The sequence below is a fragment of the Musca autumnalis genome, unplaced genomic scaffold (assembly GCF_047663935.1).
Source record: "Musca autumnalis isolate F117 unplaced genomic scaffold, ASM4766393v1 scaffold_1, whole genome shotgun sequence".
Lineage (NCBI taxonomy): Eukaryota > Metazoa > Arthropoda > Insecta > Diptera > Muscidae > Musca > Musca autumnalis.
Genome location: NW_027411644.1, coordinates 149,911,061 through 149,933,057, shown reverse-complemented (window position 1 = coordinate 149,933,057; position 21,997 = coordinate 149,911,061). Strand labels below are relative to the sequence as shown.

At 34.9% G+C, this 21,997-nt stretch overlaps 1 long non-coding RNA gene across 1 annotated transcript in view; it reads left to right on the top strand.

The window, feature by feature from the left end:
* The first annotated feature begins 13,383 nt into the window (after window positions 1-13,383).
* LOC141390885 (uncharacterized) overlaps window positions 13,384-21,997 on the top strand; it is a 156,819-nt gene continuing 148,205 nt past the window's right edge. The window contains exons 1-2 of the long non-coding RNA XR_012409513.1: window positions 13,384-13,564; window positions 13,694-13,751. This is a non-coding gene — a long non-coding RNA (uncharacterized lncRNA). The remainder of the gene's footprint in view (window positions 13,565-13,693; window positions 13,752-21,997) is intronic.

Here is a 21,997-nt window from a genome sequence, read left to right as displayed (position 1 = left end):
GATCTCTATCGGTACACCTATATCCAAATTGTACCTAATTTAGTACCGTTTGGTACTTTTTGACACATACATAAGTACGAATTTCCAAAACTGCCTCGTACACATAAGTACGAATTTCCAAAACTGACTCAATTCTACACTTCCGTAGTAAACTAAGTTCCAAATTTCAAGATTCCATCTTTAACCGTTCACCCAAATCCAAAGTGTACCAAATTTAGTACCATTTAGTACTTTTCTTTGTGTATGAAAAGTACTAAATGGTACTAAATTTCCAAAACTATCTCAATCCTACACTCCAACAATAATCCTTACTCCAAATTTCAGGGTTCCATCTCTATCGCTACACCTATATCTAAATTGTACCTAATTTAGTACCGTTTAGTACTTTTTGACACATAAGTACGAATTTCCAAAATTACCTCAATTCTACACTCCCACAGTAATCTTAGGATTCCAATTTCAGGATTCCATCTCTATCCGAACACCCAAATCCAAAGTGTACCAAATTTAGTAGCATTTAGTACTTTTCGTATACATAAGTACTAATTTCCAAAACTACCTCCATATGTCAATCCTATGTTCGAAAAGTAATAATAATGCCAAATTTTGGGATTTCAACACTATCCCTTCACCCAAATCCAAGTTGTACTAAATTTAGTACCATTAGTACTTTTCGTACACATAAGTACTAATTTCCAAAACAACCTCCATATGTCAATCCTATATTCCAAAAGTAATCTTAATTCCAAATTTCAAGTTTTCAGCTCTAACCGTTAACCCAAATCCAAGTTGTACTACATTTAGTACTATTTAGTACCTTTCGTATACATAAGTTCGGATTTCCAAAACCATTTCCTCATATCAACACCACTTCCCAACCTTGATTCCCATACCGAATTCCAAGATTCTAACTACGGATATACACTCCACGTCAGTAGAATAGAACACCTAAATTTCTGTTGATGTTAGCTTATTTATCCCGAAGCGAATAAATCTACGTGTTTAATTTTGTAGAGATTTAAACCCTATGATTTTCCGTTTCAAACACTGAAAAAATTATGTTTCTAGCTTTTCGCGAAATGATTGTCTGATCATTTTTCCGATAGTACTATGAAAAATAGGCATTTATTTTCGGTCATCAGGATAGAACAGTGATTTTATTTTCGTGAATTGTGGATATATTAACGCCGAATTTTCTTTCAGCCGATAAAGCGGGGCTTTCTAATAATTTTTCCCCAATAAAACCATTTAAATAATTCCGCGGACGCCGAAATAACAGCGTAAACGGGTTTAAATTGACAGATAATTGAAACATCTCGGAATATTAAAAAGAGTCGCGCAGTTATGTCATATTTCTTCACAATAAGATAGAATATGACACAGACAACCCCGTCGGATACATTCGAGTACTGCGGATGCTGACAACATTAAACATTTTCAAAATAAGTATGGCAGACGTCAAAATTTCTTATAAAAACCTTGATGTTTTGTTCAATAAAATGATTTTTCCGCGAACAAGTCTGCCGTTTAAAGGTTTGGAATTATGCTCCACATTTAGAGAAAGATAATCTTATATGAAAACATCCTCTATTTTAATACACAGAGAGATTATTATTGCGACCTACAGAGCAGCTACAAAATCGGATAAAAATTACGTTTTTGGTCCATTTCACCCGCTAAATATTTCACGATCATCACCAATTAAAATAGCGACCTATTCTGATGTGAAACCGACCTCCATACCAAATTTGTGAAGATCGGTCCATAATTGCGGCCTGGAGTTTGATTATAATTTATAATGGACAGACGGACACACGGACGGACGGACACACATCTCAAAATCGATTTATCTCGCCGAGATATGAAGATTGGTATATCACATTGGGGGTCTCCGAAGAATATTTCGCGGTGTTACATGAATTTTTACCAAAACAAACTTATAATACCCTTTCCACATAGTGGTGTAGGGTATAATAATAAAGAAAATTATAAAAGCACTAGCAATAAAAGCTATCGGCTAAGATGTAAAATAATATGTATATGAGTATGAAATAAGGTGAATATATTTACATATGTATATACAACAAGTGAGCCAAGGCTATAGTCGGGTCGGGGCCGACTATGTGATACCCTACACCATAAGCTTTTGACTGGTAAAACTCAAAATATTAAAATTGGGGTAACTTAACGCCTTTGCTCTGAATGTCTTCAGTAATGCAGGTCCATTTTGTTGAAACGCATTTAAGTGCATCGTCAGTACAACTCAAACAAAAAAATGGAAAATTGGGATGTACGCCAAACATCAAAAGGCTTCTTTCTCCGTAAGAACCCCATCAACTTCCAAAATTTATTTTATTTAATTTATTTTATTATTATTTGCATCAGAGGGCCAATATGTTGGCCTGACCCCTGATATTGTTTTGTAGTTATTCTTCTACAAACATTTATATTACTGTCGTCCTTTTGGATTTATTAGTCGGGAACCCTACCAAGGATGATTTGCATTGAAGTCATTAGCTGCAATAAATCGAGTTCCAATGTTCGAAAAGAATTCTTGAAAATCATCACACGTAATACTATGCCTCGGTGGAAATATATAGCATAGACTGGTAAGGGTTGGTAGTAACATTTCTTTGAGTAAGTTGTCTGTAACAGCTCCCAGGCAATATGTTAGATTAGACCTATTTACTTCTTGATGTGTTTGTCTTTAAAATGTAACTTTTTAACCGGCTAATGTTTTGCTGTAGCTGGTTTTCCTACTCTACTAACCCCCCATATTCCGGAATATGAGGTGTACGCGCTCCCTACGTGAAGGGGAGGTGCCCTCTCGGTCTGCAGGGGCGGGAAAGTGTGGCGTTGGGAACGATCGAAAAAAAAACAATAGGCTGTGTTACAAACAACTTACTCAGAATAGATCGTGTAATAAGTAAATGATATTCAGTGCAATAATAACTCTTCACGACGGTAGACATGCTACGTTAGCTTTTAAGATTTATTATTAATATTATTTACACGTATCCTGACTTTTGACTTTGTGATTATACAAATATATTTTATTTATGTATACCTTTCTTTTAGTTTGTAACAAATTACTGGGATACAGATTATGAGTAGTACTTTATTATTTTTATTTTTGTAGATCAAACAAAACTCCCTGAAGATGGAAATTAAAGACTTCCGAAATATTGGAAAAGAAATTGAAAAATAAACATTGACTAAAGACCTCAAGCTCGATTAAATCTTTCATTTACTTCAAATAAAAAAGGTCGAAGAAAACAATAAAAACAAAACAAATATTTTTCGTGAAATGCGCGATTTCTGTTTTGAAAAATAATAAAGAGAGTTTTTCGTTTTAGTGAAAATAATATTATTTTCTTGTGATTCGTTCCTGTAAGTGAAAGTTTAAAATGAATCTATGAATCTATTCATTAAATATTTTATCTAGCGATATTTTTTAGCAAATATGGGTAAAAATACGGATACACGCTACTCGAGAAATCATTAAATGTTTACATTAGGAAGGAAATTCGTATAGAAAATTCCAGAAAAGCTTGGAATTTTCAAAACAATCCACCATTGTTTTGAAAATTCCAAGCTTCCAATTCCAAAGATGCAATTAAGTGGACTCCAAAAAAGAAACTCGTGGCATAAAACCAAAAATTACACCTGTAATAATAAGACTTGTTATTCGATGGGTAAAAAATATTCTTTTACTACATTTTAATTTTGACACATCAACAATTCGAAAACTTCTCTATGGTGACCACATTAGAGGTCACAGTGCCAAATAATACAGATTTCTAGAAATCACATCGATTGGACTAAGAAAAATGGCGAAACATTCCTTGGTCCGATAAAACCAAAGTTACTTTTTTCTACTGATTGAGGAGTTCATCATGGTAAAAGACCTAAAAATCAATAACATAACCCAAAATATACTCTGAAGGCGGTTAAATATCCCAGAGGTGGCATGATGGTGTGGGGGTTTATTTTCTTACTAAACTGTATTCACAGTATTATGAAATTACCAGATTGTTCTGAAATCTTGAAAAATATAATGTTACCGTATGCTGAAGATTATATGCCTTTCAAATGAGGATAAAGACTCAAAGCATACGGCAACATGAAAAAAGGGGTTCCTGGACAATTAAGTTACGTTGATAGAATGGACCGCACAATCCCTTGATTTATACCCGATTGAAAATTTGTGGAATGAAGTTAACAGATCGATCAGGAGAAGTGTCCATTAAATTATGACGAGCTTTGCAACTTATACAAGTTGCGTGCCAAAAATTTGGTTGACTCAATGCCTAGACGATGTGCTGCCATTTTAGAAAACAAAGGATCGTACAAGGAACTAAAGAAACTGAAACGCTCTATCTATCATTATTTAGTAAAAAAACTGCATTATTTTCTTTCAAATTTAGTCCTTATTAATAGATGTCATGAAGTGTCCTTATTTTTTCACACTCCAAACTACGCCAATTCTTATAAAATTTAAAAGATAAATAAAATATGTTTACTAACAATCAAAATATTTTTATAAACCTTTTCTTAACATTTAAAGAAAACAATTATTTTTATAAACTAGATTCATTTCAACCTTTTTAGTCAGTTTTCAATGTAATCATGGTTATGTATTGAAGTGTCCCTATTATTTTGCACACAACTGTAGATCCACTTTATGATATGTCCCCGATATAACAGTACCGAATGATTCAAGCAAAATGTTTGCCTCCGAAGATGCAGTTAAATCATATGTACAAGTGATCTGGAAGTGCATCAAATAATGCAATTTCACTCATGATTTTTACAAGAGCATGACTACTGAAAGATGCACTCCATTAGCACTGCATTTTAACTAACCCTTCGGCACAGCATTTTAACTATCCCTTTGGAATCGCATTTTAACTAACCATTTAGGAGAGAAGAGTATGCAGTCCAATTTGCATCCAAAGTACGTGTTTTAATTCAGTGCTTTGGATTAGATTTAAAAGTTCTCTTCGGAATGTGTTTTTATGCAGTTCAAAGATGCAATAAAATGCAAGCCATTGCACACTATCCCAAAATAAATAAAACGAATTTATTGTTTGTGTAAAACAAGAATAATAAGGACTTTATTACATTAACACAAATTATGAAATTTCTTCATTAAATTCAATCTCAACTGAGTTTGTTTCGTCCGCTCTCAATTTAATCCAATCTGAAATGTTTTTGCTTCATCTGCTAAAGGGTTCTTATATTATCACCAGTTGAGATTTCGTCAATTACTCCAACAGCACTTCATTAGGAAATTTTCTTATCGTGAGTTACGGTAAAAATGTTCCCAACCTATGGTTGTATTTTTTATTTTATATAAACATTTTAGAAATTGATGCGCAATTTTTCTATCTTTGAAGAAAATTCTGTAGTTATAGGTATCTACAAATTGTATTGCTTGCTAGGGATCACTAAGCAACTGCTTGTAAAATGTATCGAACAGAGTGTCTTTTTCATGACTCCCTTGAACTGCATCCGGATGCAATTTAAATGTGATAAATGGATGTCAATCGTTGAATCGCATCCAAATGCTGTTAAAATGTAAGGAAATGGAGTGCCTTTTTCACGACTCCGATTGAACTGCATCCAAGTTTCTGCGTCAAAAATTGTGTAGGCTCCAGTAGGTATATTGAAGTTTTCAGCAAATTTTTTAGCCGAACTTGTAATTAAATATTTGGTGTATAGAATCTTAAAAAAATGTTTCTACCAAAAATTGGGGAAATAGATCATTGTTTTGGTATAGCCTCCATGTAACAGTACCGCCCGATTTACATTTGGTAACAAATTTTCTTCAACAAAATTTTGGTATGGCTCAATTAAAATTGTGTTTAGGTTTTTAACCCCAAAAAGTGTCAAAATTCCATTTTGATCCCAGAGGTAAGAAAAATCCTTATCAAGACCTGTTGATATTGTTACAACATGACGACACCGCTCGTTTAAAGGTATTTTTGGGGGTTTTGATATAGTTTTCAAACGAATGAGTTGCAAAATGAAGTTATTTACGAGCCTTTAAATTGAATTTGAGATTCGAAGACGGTACATATCGATCCATACCCTCTGGTACCTCCCACACAAAATTTCGGAAAAGTACAGTCTTAGACCGGTAGTGCGATTCTATAACTCATTTTTTTGAGTTGCCGACAAATGTCGGTAATTTATGAATCAAAAGTTCAAATAAAAGTTGACAACACAGTTGCTATCGGTAGTAAAGTTCTACCGATAGCAATGCGATGGCTACTTTCTTGTGGTGGCTAAGTTACCGAAAATATCGTTAAGCTTTATAATTTGCCCGATTTTTGTCAGTATCTCAAAAAATGTGTTAGAGAATCGCACTACTGCTCTTTAATCATTTTGATTTTTTGCAACATGCTGTTCTCGGTGCCCCTATAATGACGGTACAACGGGCAAGTTCATACCTCCTGAGAAAATATACGCCAATTTTCGTCCACACTTTGCATATCGTTATATTCCTCAAAAATATTCACTAAAATTGTATGTGTGGTACATATCTCTTAAACGGAGAAACCGTTTTCTCGAAACTTTGGATCTCGGAATATTTTGTGTGTGCGATATCCATCGAAAAAACATGACTCACAAAATGATATCCACTTCTAAAATGGACTATGTATGTCGATCCATTCCTTCAGGTACCTACTCTGCAAGACGTTTGAGCTTTAATCCAAATAATTTTTTTCCCAAGTTCATACGTCCTTAAAAGACGACAAATTCTGGAACCCCATAATACATAATTATTGAGGAAAAGGATTTTGGTTGCGTAGTCGGAACTCGATTCGATATTATCCATACATGAAAGTTTCAAATCACACAGGCAGAGGGTCGGCAAAACCGACTTTTTTACTTGTTAAATATAAAGATTTCATTTTACCACACTGGCTTTTAATAACAGGCTTAACTTAAGGCTAAGCCAACCAACAAAAATAAAGTATTTTCATAAATGTACATCGAATACAAATCAATGCACTATAGTAAATTCGACGAACTGGGCCAACAATATTGTCTCGTCTTTTTAATTACCAGGTTACATGTTCTTAATACACCAAATAGAAACATAGTTATATGCCACTAAAATAAGAATTTCAAGATATAACAATTTTGATAGCTTGAGCCTTTTGCAATAACTCTGATACTTGATCATTAACATGAACACATTTCAATATCTCTAGTATTTGACCACTTTCGGTACCACAACCATATTAAAGCTGAGAAGGTATGCTTCAAAGTTGATGACTTCTATACCCTCCACCATTAAATATTTTGAACTAAAATGGAATAATTAGTTTCCTATTAGGTGCAAAACTTATTAGGGACACCCCAAATGCCGAAATTTGATCAAAAAATATATCTGAAAACTTCTTCAATCTCTTGATACCTTTATATGGGGGTATACCAAAAAAATGGACCTATGTGGATTTTTGACGGAGAAGTTCCGTGGCCGCTAATAACCTCAAGTGTCAAATTGCAGCGAGTTCGGTTAAAAATCGCATCCAAAATCCTCAAAATACCGAAAATTGGGGAGTACCGTTATGTGGGAGCTATACAAAAATATGGAACTATGTAGACGATTTTAGTGAAGAAGTTTGGTGATCGCTGAAAATCAAAAATGTCAAATTACAGCTAGTTCGGTTAAAAAGCGTAGCTAAAATCCTCAAAATACCGAAAATTGGAAGGTACTATTATATAGTGGCTATACGAAAACATAGACCTACGCTCATAATTTGTGAATGTAAGTTTTTCATCACTAAGAACCCTAAATGCCAAATTATATCTAATTCGTTTTGAAAATGTGACTAAAAACGTTAATATACCTGAATCGGGAATTACCGTTACATGGGGGTTATACATAAACGTGGACCTATATAGCCCATCATCGAACTTGACCTGCCTGCAAACAAAAGACGCATCTTCCCTTCAGCTACCCATCTCCATTTTTGTGGATGCTAGGGTGATTACAACACAGGGTTCGATGCGGCTAATCTTCAAAATACTGGAATTCGGGAGGTGCCGTTCCATGGGGGCTCTATCAGAACGTCGATCTACACCTACAACTTTCTGGCGGAAAATTTTTTGACTCAAATGAGACCAAATACCAAATTTCCGATTTCCGATAGAAATCCGAGGACCTATACTAATAATTCTCTTCTGAAATATTTTTGTAAAACTGGGAATATAATCTTTTTAACTGATTCTTATATTGCACCAAACTCAGCACGGTGCTCCTGAAGCAAATTTAGATGGAAGGTGCTTGCACCTGGGAAGTTTTTGCAGATTCTGAAACTACACTGTTCATAGATGAGAAAAATCAAAAAACATCGCCGGAGCGCTTTTTAAATAAATCGCGATTTAAGTTGGCAGTTTTAAAGGTTTTTTTTAGGTTTTCGCGATTTTGCTTAGAAACCGCAAGTTCTATCAAAATAAAACTAAAGAAAATGTTGTAGCTATGACCATAAGATTGACCTTTATGGTATTCTCGTCGGTATTACCGTTTTTGAGGTATAGAAGTTCAAATTGGGACAATTCATATTCAATTCAATTCTGTATCGCTCCCATATAAAACAATGTCATGACTGCAACTTATCTAAAAAATGGTAGAACCTAGGAAAAGTTACATAGCCAGTCTTGTGAAGAATTTTCACAGCTATAAGATTTTCTCAGGTCCCATATCGATAAGACTTGCCGCATTCAAGAAAAATCGCGAAAAACTAACAAAAGAACCTTAAAATGTAACTTGAGTTTCTTTATCTCAAAAATGGTACATTCTGGGAACAAATCATACAGGTAATTCCTCTAGAGAATTTTCACAGCTACAACATTTTCCTTAGCACCATGTCGATAGGACTTGCGGTTTCCAAGCAAAATCCTGAAAACCTAAAAAACACCTAAAAATTTCAATTTTGACTGCGATTTATTTAAAACTCCCTACAGCGATTTTTTCTTGTTTTTGAATTTTTTTTATCTATGAACATTGCTGTTTCAGAATTCACAAAAACGTTCCCTGTGTAAGCGGTTTTCATTAAAAGTTACTTAAGGCGCACCCTTCATGGCATTGTTTTATAAGGGGGCGATACAGTCAGTGCATTGTCCCAATTTGAACTTCTATTCTATATATCAAAAATGGCGAAACCTACGAAAATACCATAAAGGTCAATCTTGTAGAGAATTTTGATAGCTACACCATTTTTGTTAGTTCCATTCTGATAGGACTTGCGGTTTAAAAGCAAAATCGTGAAAACATAAACAACCCCTAAAAATGTCAACTTGAATCGCGATTTATTTAAAAAGCGCTCCGGCGATTTTTTTTGTTTTTTGATTTTTCTCATTTATGAACATTTTAGTTTCAGAATCTGCAAAAATTTCCCAGGTGTAAGCACCATCCATTTAAAGTTGGTTCAAAAGCACCGTGTCAGGCAATGACATTTATCTGAGACATGCCAATTTAATTCGAAGCGTTTCCTCTTTATTGTCTACTACCTCCGAATTAATTTGTATGGGTGATTTCAATCATATCTCATATCTCATAGGGACAGTAGTATAGATTTTGTACCTGCAACTAACACTGGAATTGATGATTTTTGGGATTTAATTTTTAGTCAATGTCTTTACCAAGTTAACAATGTTTTAACCATAAAAGATCGGGTTTTGGATCTAGTTTTTTTCTTCTACACTCAATGTTTCATTGAATAGATGTCTACCTATTGTAATGCCAGAAGATGTTTACCACCCTACACTTTCAGTTAACCTTCAACTACAAATTTCTAGACCGACACCTAGGTCTAAGAAAAATATTAATCCCAAATGTAATTTTGGAAAAACAGATATTAATCGGCTAAAATCAATTTTATTAAGTACAAGATTTGTTATTAATGATAGCATAGATTTAAGCGTTTCTAATTTCTATAATCATCTTAACTCTGCCTTCGCTAAAACAATTCCATATATAACGAAAGTTTCTAATCACGGTCCTCCTTTGTTCACATCGACGTTAAGGATGTTGCGTAATATAAAAATTAAAAAAATAACTCCACTGTGATTTACTCTAATTATATTGTAGCCCGAAATAAATATAATTCTGCCAATTCTTATTGTTATCTACATTATCTTGATAAAATGAGAAGGAATTTCAAAAATAACCCGAAAAGCTTGTTTAAATTTGTTAATTCTAAAAGAAAGGCTAATAATTTCCCAAGCTGTATGAAATTTGGTAACAGAGAATCTTCGGATGAATCCGAAATCTTTAATATGTTTGCTGACTTATTTCAGTCATCCTACTCATCTAAAATTCGAAATGAACAATATAACTATAGTATAGATAAGATGAATCATTTACCTCATATTGTATTGTCTGAAGAAGAAGTCCTTGTAGGCTTAAAGTCACTTCGTTCTTCAAACATACCCGGTCCAGATGGTGTTCCTACTTATATTCTTAAATCTTGCGCCAATGAAATTTATTTGCCTCTTACAAAAATCTTTAATTATTCTTTAAATATTGGTTACTTTCCAGCTTTCTGGAGATCGAGCTGCATTATTCCATTTCACAAATCTGGTAATAGGTGCTTTGTTGAAAATTAAAGGTGTATAGCAAAACTTAGTGCTATCCCAAAACTTTTTGAACTTTTAGTTTCTCGAAGACTTTCTCACTTTGTTAAATCTATAATTTCACGTTTTCAACATGGGTTTATGAAAGGCAGATCTGCAATTAACAATCCCATGGAGTTTGTAACTTATGTCTAAAAAGGGTTTTCTTATAAACAACAGACAGACGTTATATATAAACATTTGCTTTATAAACTTGATATCATGGGATTTCCAAAATATTTATTGAATTGGATTTCTTCTTATTTAAAAGGTCGCACCCAAAAAGTTTTATTTAACGAGTCATTTTCCAAGGACTTGTTCGTTTCTTCCGGTGTGCCGCAAGGTAGCCACCTGGGTCCACTTTTATTTGTACTTTATATTAACGATCTTCCTTCAGCTATACGTTATTGCAAAATTTTAATGTATGCTGACGATGTAAAACTATTCTTTCAATTGAATTCATTCAGTAATTTAATATATCTACAATATGATCTGCACTCTCTTACTAATTGGTGTTACGCAAATGGGATAACTTTGAATCTCAAAAAGTGTAAAAAATTGTCCTTATCCAGATCACTTCCGTTTTTCTCCATTTATTATATTGGTTCACATCAATTAGAAAATGTTGACACTTTCCTAGATCTAGGTGTTTCACTAGATCATAAATTGCTTCAATTTGCACATTGATTCTTGTGTTAATAAAGCTAAATCATTATTGGGTTTTATAAAACGTTGGTCTAAAGAATTTGATGACCCATACGTTACGAAACGTTTGTTTGTTAGCTTTGTCCGCCCAGTTCTGGAATATGGTTGCATTCTATGGGGCCCATATTACAAATTATACTCTGATAAGATTGAGTCGGTTCAAATCCAATTCCTACTGTTTGCCCTGCGTAGTCTGCACTGTGGTACGACCGTGCTACTCCCACCTTATGAAACCGTTCAATGTTAATTGATCTCCCTACTCTTGAAAAAAAAAAACAAGATTTACACTAAGAGCACTATTTTTTATTAAACTGTTACGTGGCTTAATTGACTGTCCGTACTTGATAGGAGAAATGAGATTTAATGTTCCTTCACGTATAACCCGTAATTTCTTGGCAATTAATTTGCCAATTGTGAAAACTAATTATGAAGATAATAACCCATTACGTTAATTGTGTGATATACACAATAACATCTATAATACGATACCTTTAACTGAACCATTACATATGTATTTAAAAAAAAAACATAATATTGCATTCATAATGTATAAACAAGCAGGTTGCCAATCGTCTTTAATGTAATATTTAAATCTTTAGTAACTTAGTTTAGAATCGATTGTTTTGTAAGCTACTTGTGCCTGTTTAGAGCCCTTCAGCTCGGCATATGTATATCTACAACTCCCTTTGCGGAACAGTAGAATACAGCTAATGAGCAGTAATTATTTTAATTTCCCAGCAATAAAAGTCCTCCCAAAATCATGGGTTTTGTAAGGGATTTTTGGCAGCCGTAACTACCCGCAAACCCCCTTTCTTCCCCATTATTTTTACAAGGGCATGTCGCACTCAGTTTGTAGTTATTTTATGATCACTCGAATAACTAGTTATTCTGTGGCCACTAGAAGTTGAAAAGTAAGTTGAAAAAAATTCTATTTTTAGAACAGTTAATGTAGAGATTTTTTTAAATTTCATCACATTTCTTACTTTTATTTTACTTTATTTTATATCGCTCGCCATGCGATTTGAACACACGAACCCTCTGATTTCTAGCCAAAGACACTACATACTATGCCACGCACACGAACATTAAGGGTTGCTTAAGAACATAAATGTGCAGTACACATGTGCACCACGAACTGTTATTTTTTAATTAAAAAAACTCGCGTGCCGACAGTGAGCGTTGAACACACAACCCTAGGATTTATAGTCGGACACACACTCACTGTGCCACCGTCCTCATTACTTAGTGAGGAGCAAAGTAAGTAGGTTTGCCTTGTAATTTTTTTAAGAAGTATCCCATTACTTTTCAGATTACTTGTAATGGGAAAAGAAGCTTGTTTACATTATTTTGTAATGGGTTACGTAATGACTAACGGATCCAAATTTTTGCTGGGTTATGTCTATCACCCTTGTGCGTTCTAAAGTTGAGTGTCTCAAAACTGGAGCTCTGTTTAACGGCAAACTACATCTCCCTCAGTGGAACCAGCCCAAAGAGCCTTAAACGTAAAATACATATTAATTTCCCTAATTAAATTATGTTGATGTCGTAGCTTGTAATTAAATTTTTATATGGGCTGATATGATTTGTAGCCGGTAGTACTATTCCACAACTAACCCGCCATTGACCGGTCCATGGTGTTGTGACCGTGTTTTATGGACGGGTTTATACTTTCATATAAGTATATAAACTCTGCTGGATTTCATAGTATATATATTTTTAATGAAGAAGGCTTTGGAAGTTTCCTACGTCATAAAAGTTTTCGTTCTGAAAAAAAATTATGGGGGTTTCGATTTTGAACATTGAAACTAAACATAACAAAATTAAGAAAAATATTTCAAGATAAAAATACATATCATATTTGAGAAATAAATTCTTTAACCGCCAAAATTCCCATTTCGGATTTGTGTAAATTATCCTTTTATTCGATGATGTCTTGCGGTTAACCCTCAATTTCCATAAAGCTGAAAATCTACGAAAGTGTGATCAAATGTCTCTGTGCTGATTTCTGTGCTGATTTCCTGTTAATTTTAAATTGTGAAAATTTAATCTGAAGAAGCATATACATATTTGAACGGTCCATTCAAGTTCAATTCCTAAATAAAATCTAAAGGCAACTATAAATTTGTGTGACAGTTCAAGAATCAATAATTTATTAGAAGAAAAAATTTCCAAAGAAGTATGACATCTACGAAGGATTAATTTTGAAACGAATCAGTTCAAAGAGATGGTATATATATTTTTTTCAAATTTGATTACGAAGTCTTCATATACATTCTGCAGTTCCTACATTAAGATCCTGATTTCATTTTTTTTTTCATTATATCGATTTCTGTAAAAACACTATCATTTATCAAAGAAGTTAATGTTGCAGCAAGATCAACAAGCGCTTGTCGACGAAGCTACGGATTATAATTGTAAGTAATTTAATCATTCATACACTTTACCGTTTATAAGTAACATATATAACTAAAACATTAATTACGCTACATAATCCTTATGTTATTTCTTTTACATTGACTTAAATGGAATTAAATAGAATGTTCCACGCTCTTCCAGCTTTTACATTTACCTGTACATTTTGTACCAATTTTCATGTTTGTTTTATGTACATATTTTTTTCTAAATATAAAATGATCAGAAATTAAAACAAAATTTTATTCAGTTGAAATCATAAAGTAGTGCCACGAAATTGAAGGCATAGGCATTTAGAGTGCTTGTGGGCTGACAGAAACACAGTCGGCATGGCTGGGTGGGAAGTCCGACAATGATTCTGTAACATCTAGATTCCAATCCATATCAATAATTCCTTTATACTGGCAATGGCCATCACGATTTTATGTTATAATATTTAGCTACCAAAAAATTTTAATTTTATTGTAACTGGTTGAGGCCTATTCCTTTAGACAAGAACACCCCCCAAGCCCTGAGCACGGTCGGATCTATTGGTAGCATTTGTCAGAAGAAATAGAGTCTGCTGAGAGAACCGTTACAGTGTGTACGCGCTCCATTCGTACGGCGAGGTGACCCCCTCGGTTGGGAGGGGCGGGTGTAAGAGGCGTGGGAACGAACGAATACCCCATGGAATACTAAATAACAAATTTTAGTCTTTCGGTGGGATATTGACGTCACAACCTTCAGAATTACGAAAATCGAGAGGAACAGTTCTATGGCGGCTATATGGAAACGTGAACCTATACCGACGAATTTCAGTCAGAAAGGCTTTTTCCTGCAACAAAGACTGAATACCAAATTTCAGCCATTTCGGTGGGTTGCTGTGGCCACAACCTTCAAACTACCATTCTATGGGGGCTATATGAAGGCGTGGACCTATACCAACATATTTCTGGGAGAAAGTTTTCTACCCCAAATGAAGACTAAGTACCAAATTTCAGCAATTTTGGTGCGATAATGAGGCTAAAACCTTCAAAATACCGAAAATCGGGTGGTACCGTACTATGGGGGCTATATGTAGGCGTGGACCTATACCAACAAATTTTTGGGAGAAAGTTTTCTACCCCAAACGAGGCTAAAACGTTTAATACCTTAAATGAAGACCAAATACCAAATTTCAACCATTTCGGTGGATTATTGTGGCCACAACCTTCAAAATACCGATAATCGAGAGGTAGCGATCTATGGTGGCTATATGAAAGCGTGGACCTACACCCACAAAATTCTGGGGGAAAGTTTTATACCCCCAACGAAGACTAAGTACCAAATTTCAGCCATTTCCGTGTGAAAATGAAGCTAAAACCTTCAAAAGACTGAAAATCGGCTGGTACCGTTCTATGGGGGCTATATCAAAACGTGGACCGATATAGCCCATTTGCAATACCAAAAATCCTAGGAGTAATAGAAACTTCTGTACCAACTTACAAAGCTCTAGTTGCGAGCTGTATCTTTATGACAACAGACGGACCGACGGCCATGGTTACATCGACTTAGAATTTTACCCTGATCAAGAATATACATATATACTTTATAGGGCCTCCGATGAATTTTTCGATGTGTTACAAAGCTCTAGTTGCGAGCTGTATCTTTATGACAACAGACGGACCGACGGCCATGGTTACATCGACTTAGAATTTTACCCTGATCAAGAATATACATATATACTTTATAGGGCCTCCGATGAATATTTCGATGTGTTACAAACGGAATGACAAATTTAATTATACCCTCCATATTATGGTGGAGGGTATAAAAATGGGATGTGTTAGCGGCTATTGCGACATCTCCATTGTTTCCGTTGACCATACGAGTATGCACCAAAGCATCATTGTAATGGAGAAATTTTACACTTTTATTGCTGGAATTCCTGTTAGGAGCACAATAGAAGCAGAGAGTATAAAGTTGTATATTTCCCCGCAGGCTTTTTTGACCGACCCCAGAATATTATCTAACCATCACCAAAATCAATAAGCAGTAGTTCCATACAACCACTATAATGTCTTTGTGACAGCATTTTATTAAAATTCTTAATTAATGTTGAAGGTTTTAGCTAATTTTTCCATGTATCTGCTTTTTAAATCTTTATATTGAGCTATTATCTACAAAATTCTGATTTTTATGGAACCGTAACGGGCAATGGTCGTCTTGCCGCAGCTTTATTGTCACAACAACTGCATTGTCGTTATGTTGCACAGCTTTCATTCACTCAGCAGATGATAGAATGCAATGGATTCACTTTCCAGCTGTACGCCGGTAATGCTTGAAACGATAGTGATAGTAACTGTTTGAATAGCTCTAAAGTAACTTTATGGCTTATACACCAAATGACACTTTTGTTAACTAACCATATACTTTTCTTTCGACACTTGTTTCTTGTCGTTTGTTTTCAGCTTCTTTCGGTTACTATGGCGTTGTTCTATTTTATATCTCAACGGATAAGTGTGAAAAACAAACAGATATTGCAAGTATGAAAGGGTCCAATAAATTGTACAGCTTTGATGCCGTAAAATTTAAGAAAAATGAAGACATGATCTTTACTCGTAAATTTAAAAGAAGCTTTAAGTAATATTTAATGAATTGTAAGGTTATATAACGCGCTATAAACTAACTATATGGAAGCAATGTACTTTTCTGTTAAAATAAATTAATTTTTAGTGTTTTGAAATTCTATAAGCATAAAGAAATGAACGATTTCTACATTCTACATTACCATACATATACTTTTCTTTCGACACTTGTTTCTTGTCGTTTGTTTTCAGCTTCTTTCGGTTACTATGGCTTTGTTCTATTTTATATCTCAACGGATAAGTGTGAAAAACAAACAGATATTGCAAGTATGAAAGGGTCCAATAAATTGTACAGCTTTGATGCCGTAAAATTTAAGAAAAATGAAGACATGATCTTTACTCGTAAATTTAAAAGAAGCTTTAAGTAATATTTAATGAATTGTAAGGTTATATAACGCGCTATAAACTAACTATATGGAAGCAATGTACTTTTCTGTTAAAATAAATTAATTTTTAGTGTTTTGAAATTCTATAAGCATAAAGAAATGAACGATTTCTACATTACCAAAAGCTTTTACAGAAAATCCCGAAACTCATAAGCAAAGGCTCTTCTGAGCAAAGATGGGGTACACGTTCCAAAGAAAAAAAACATAAAAAACGGAATATACAATATTCAGTAGTATTTCTGCTGTATATCTGAGCATTAACAATTTAAAAATCAAGCTTTAAGTTCGGCCACCCGAACTTTTTTCCTTCAACCATGAATTGTGTTGAAGCACATGGAATAATTATGTGACAAAGAACCCACAAAATATATAACGTTTTGTTCCATAAGCCTAACTAATAGCCCATTTAGATATAACTTCATTAGCCGGATTTAGCACATTATCAGGTTTTATTTGCTAAATCCAGCCAAAATCTACCAGATTTTCCATACAAAAATAAATCCTCGTATTGAGTGGATTTGTTTTAAATCTGGCATAAATCTTCGTATACAACTCTGTTTTTTGCAACATGTTGCTAGAAAATACAAAAAGTTGCCCGCTGACATAAGAAACAAGGTAGATGCGTCGGTGAATTGCTACACTAAAAATAATTTAAAATGTAAACATTAGTAAACAAGGCGGAAAAATTAAATTTGTTTTGATGTGAAAAGTTGATTTTAATCAACCAAGACTAATATTCACGATGTCTAAACTATAAAATAATTCGTTTATTTATTGTAGATGGGCATACTACGATAGAATAATTCTTTATTTGCTCTTTAGTTACCATTAGTAGCATAATGTGCTAACATTTTCAGTATTAAACAATAAATTTATAATTTGACGTATGTTTTTTGAGACAAATTCAATTTACAAAAAATTCTTTTGACGTTTCAATTTCGATCAGATGGGCTGATGCATCTACCTTGGTAATTGTGCTATGAACAAAAATCAGCTGACTGCCATTAAAATCCTCCAAAATGTATATCTAAATGCAATGAGATTTGTACTGGATTTATTAAATCCAGTCGAGGATTTATGGCTAGTCTAAATGAACTATAAGAATATATTTCCAAACGCAGTTCTCCAATTTTGGATGCCATGTTTTGTGATATCATACACGGTGCGCCTGAACCAACTTTAAATGGAAGGTGCTTACACTGGGAAGTTTTGCGGATTCTGAAACTACAATGTTCATAGATGAGAAAAATCAAAAAACAAAAAAAAACAATCACCAGAGCGCTTTTTAAATAAATCGCGGTCAATGTTCAAATTTTTAAGTTTTTTTCACGATTTTGCATGGTAATCGCAAACCCTACCAAAATGGGAATAAAGAAAATGTTGTATGTAGCTGTGAAATGTCTCGCCGTTGACTGCTACACTTACTTTGGCAGGTTACGGCATCTCGTATGCCTCTGTAGTTTCGCACAAACCGTCTTGTTTAATTTCTTGTAGACGGGACATGGCAAACTGAGGGTCCTATCGTCCACCAGCTCCTGCTTCCTTATTCTTTTTCAGCCAATAGGCTTTTACAACGAAATGGTGCGAATCGATGTTCACTCCTCGAATCGATCAGACATTTTACACTCGTGAAGAGTGTCTTCTGCTTATCACAACATGCTTGATCCGTTTTTGGATTTTTAATCTGCTGTTTGGAACCTGGTACTGCGCTCTACCAAGTTTTTTTGTATCTGCAAACTAGATCTGATTCTTTTCATTGTTAGGTGTAAGGCTGAATCAAAGATGTTTCCCTACGTATTTTAGCATTTAATTCTCCCGTCAATCAATCTTAATGTCAGGGCCAGGGCAGCGGTCATATGCTATCTCTAGGCGCTCCTAGAATATTGTCTTGTTCTGTTCATTTTTCTCTTAGGTCATGGCGTCGGCGCAGAGTAGACTTTTTTTAATGAACACTTTTACACGGATTGTGGCAATTCCGCATCTACAGGACTGAATCTGGAGCCCAGGTTTTTAATTTCCGATTTACCATAAATCCAAAACTTGCTCATGTTTCGTACTATGACATATGTAATATAGTGCGTATTCGTTTGTGATCTTTACGTCTACCCGATTCCATCGCACTTCTTGTAAGGGGACAGTATACACAAGTACATCCGGCAATGCGCAAACTAATGGTCCAAAAAACGTTTGCGGGGGTCGTCAACTTTACAAACCACAATGTCTATACCTTCAGCCTTTAGGCTAACTAGGGTACATAAACTTTCATGTGACCACAATGTGCCTCATCGAAATAATGGTTTTAGACCCCCAAATATGTTAGGACGAAATCCGATCCGAAATCCAATTTATAGTCGATGCAGCCATGTCCGCCCCTCTGTCTTTTTATCTGGCTGGAGCGCACGATAACTCTCGAACATATCAACGGATCCAGTCCAAAATTTAGCCTTCATCACATTGTGTCCAAACTTCCCCCACCCACACACGATTTTGCAAAAGTGCAGTTTAAGTCCTCCACTCGAATCGCTTTGATTTATTGCAGCAAACTTTTATTCGCTTCCCCCCTTCGACGGTACAAGCTTTTTTTCATTACCAAGTCTATATTTCCCAAAATAAATGGCCCGAAAGCTGTAAGAACGCCCTAGGGCAACTGTTTGTGGTGGCTGATGCGCACGATAACTAGCGCACTGGATACCGCGTTGGTCCAAGGTTATCATATCGTAATATTTATCCGAAGTTTGAAGACTGGGGTCATCACAAGTTCAAAAATAAAAAGGTACGTGCGATATCTCTTAACGGAGCAACCGCTTTGGTTCCCGTAATATTTTGTCAACTCCTTAGGGTAGGGCATTGTAAAGTTCTGAAGTCATGTTACAGCGATGTTAAGTTTTTCGTGGGGATGGCCATACTTCTTGACATAATGGTCCAAAAGCTCTAAATTATTCGGTGACCCACTGAAATGACTGGTGCGCTCAATATATATCAGTAGTTTATAAGTGAAATTATAAAAAATAAGAGATAAATGTACATTTTCCATAATGAAAATTATAGTTGATGGTCTTGGCAATATTTCTACGAAAAACATATTCATAATTCGGTTTCTAATTCCCTTAAAAATAAGTTCTTTGTAAATGAGTAGAGTTTCACTAATGTTGGCAGTATTTGGCGTCTCGAAGTTTTTTTTACTTTACAATAAAAAAGTTCTAGCTGCCCATCTGACACCCGATAAGTTATTCCCCTTCTACCATGCCTGTAAAATCGTCAAAAATCCGAAATTCGGGAGGTACGTTTATGTGAAAGCTAAACCTAAACTTTGATCTATATTGCAAAGACATATCTTGTTCACACGGTACTCAAATTGCAAACTTGCAGCCAAATCGGTTGGAAAAGTTGAGCCAAAATACCGCTCTCTGCTGGATTTGTGCTGTGCTACGTATACCAACATAACATAATGATTTACGAATCTGAATTTTTGCTGGGTATGTACATCCACTAATATTTTAGATTTTTTTTTGACTCATTATAAATCTATGTTCAAAACTTCAAGGAAGTAGCTCGATTAGAACTATTTTAGCATTCCTTCCCATACAAGGGGACCAACCCAATTTTGTATCTTTCATATGGGATGAATACACGGCACATGTTAGCTCACTACCTTTAAAGGGTGGTAAAGGCAGGTGCAAAGTGCCGCCACGACTAGGTCAGTGTTTACTAGAGATGGCAGTAGGACCAAGATAAGTCCTGGAATTTACCATGTTACAGCCAGTCAGGACCTTCGCTTGGTATATTCAACCCTCTACGCCTAATATCAAGTCTGCAAAATAATAGGCTTTCGAGCAAGGCCTGAATATAATTTTGTACTAGTTAGAATTTGGAGAATTCGAGATTTGCCGAAAAAGAAAAAAATTGTGTTGTGCCCTATTACTAACTTCGATCACACAAAAAATCAGCTATTTAAAATTACCGTTTGAAAATCGTTAAATCTGCTGTGAAGTATTAAGGGAATGCAATTGCTGCCTTAAGCCATCCTGATTCGAACAATTCAAAACTAACAACCACAATAAAAATGGATAGACTAATGTTTGTGACCTGAAAAGATACAACTTACAGATGGTTTGAGTTTGTTGGTGGCATTCGCATTTGTGGTATCGCCACCATTGGAGGCAATGACACAGATGTCATGTCTTCCTCGAAATTTATGCTTCATTTTAAAATGATGTTAAAGCGTGGAGCACAAACACTCATCTCACAGAAGGCCGATTACACAAATACTCACACACAACCAAACCTATTTGTGTTAATGTTCAATCTAAACACAGACAAACACAAACTACCACAAAACGACAAATATCGAATAAAAAGATTTTCGGGAAATGCATGAAAAAAGAAAAACACACCAACAACAACAATGACAGAAGCAAAATAAAATCTAACATATTTTGTACAAAAAAGAGACTTGCAAACCGAAAAGCGTATATTGTGTACAATTTCCTTTTTATGGCTCTCAAGAGTGGTAATAAATTTCGTGCGATACTATTTCCGTTGTACGAGCATCTGAATGCAGTTTTATTTTGTTTCCTTCCGCACGCTCACACTCAAAGCTAACCCGCACATAAACTGCACTCACAAAATCCAAAGTATGGTGATATAAGTGCATAGCATTTCGGATGTATGTACGAGTATTCTTGTGTGCCAGTGTAAAACTATTTCTGTAAAGGAATGTGTTTGAAAATTATACTAAAGAATAGCAATGCACGGCGGACTTATAAGACATATTAGTGTGGCTTCAGGCATACTTGGAATGGAATCAGAAACTAAAAACAAATACGAAAGTCACAGGGAAGTAGTGTTATCATGTTTCTGAAGTAAAGTAGGGATTACCGAAGAAATTTACTTTTGAAACCCGATCTTTATACTCTGCACCCATATATGGAAAGGGTATTATAAGTTTTTTTTTGTTTCAAAAATGTTTGTTGTGTGGGCGAAAGTCGTACATGAAATTCAGAAGAAAGAAGTCCAAGTTCCGTAGAGTAAAGCAGGGAGTTCCCCAAGGTGGGGTAATATCACCGGAACTGTTTAACTTCTACCTCTCCTGTATTACACCCCTTCCAGACAGCATTGTGATTGTACGATCTTAACGTTGGTATCATCCCTAAATTTAGGACCACTCTGTTCCCCACATGGACTGCAGAGGTGAGCACTGAGTTGAATTCCGAGCACCAACTACCCCAAGACAGCATGTTCACGTCGCACTATATC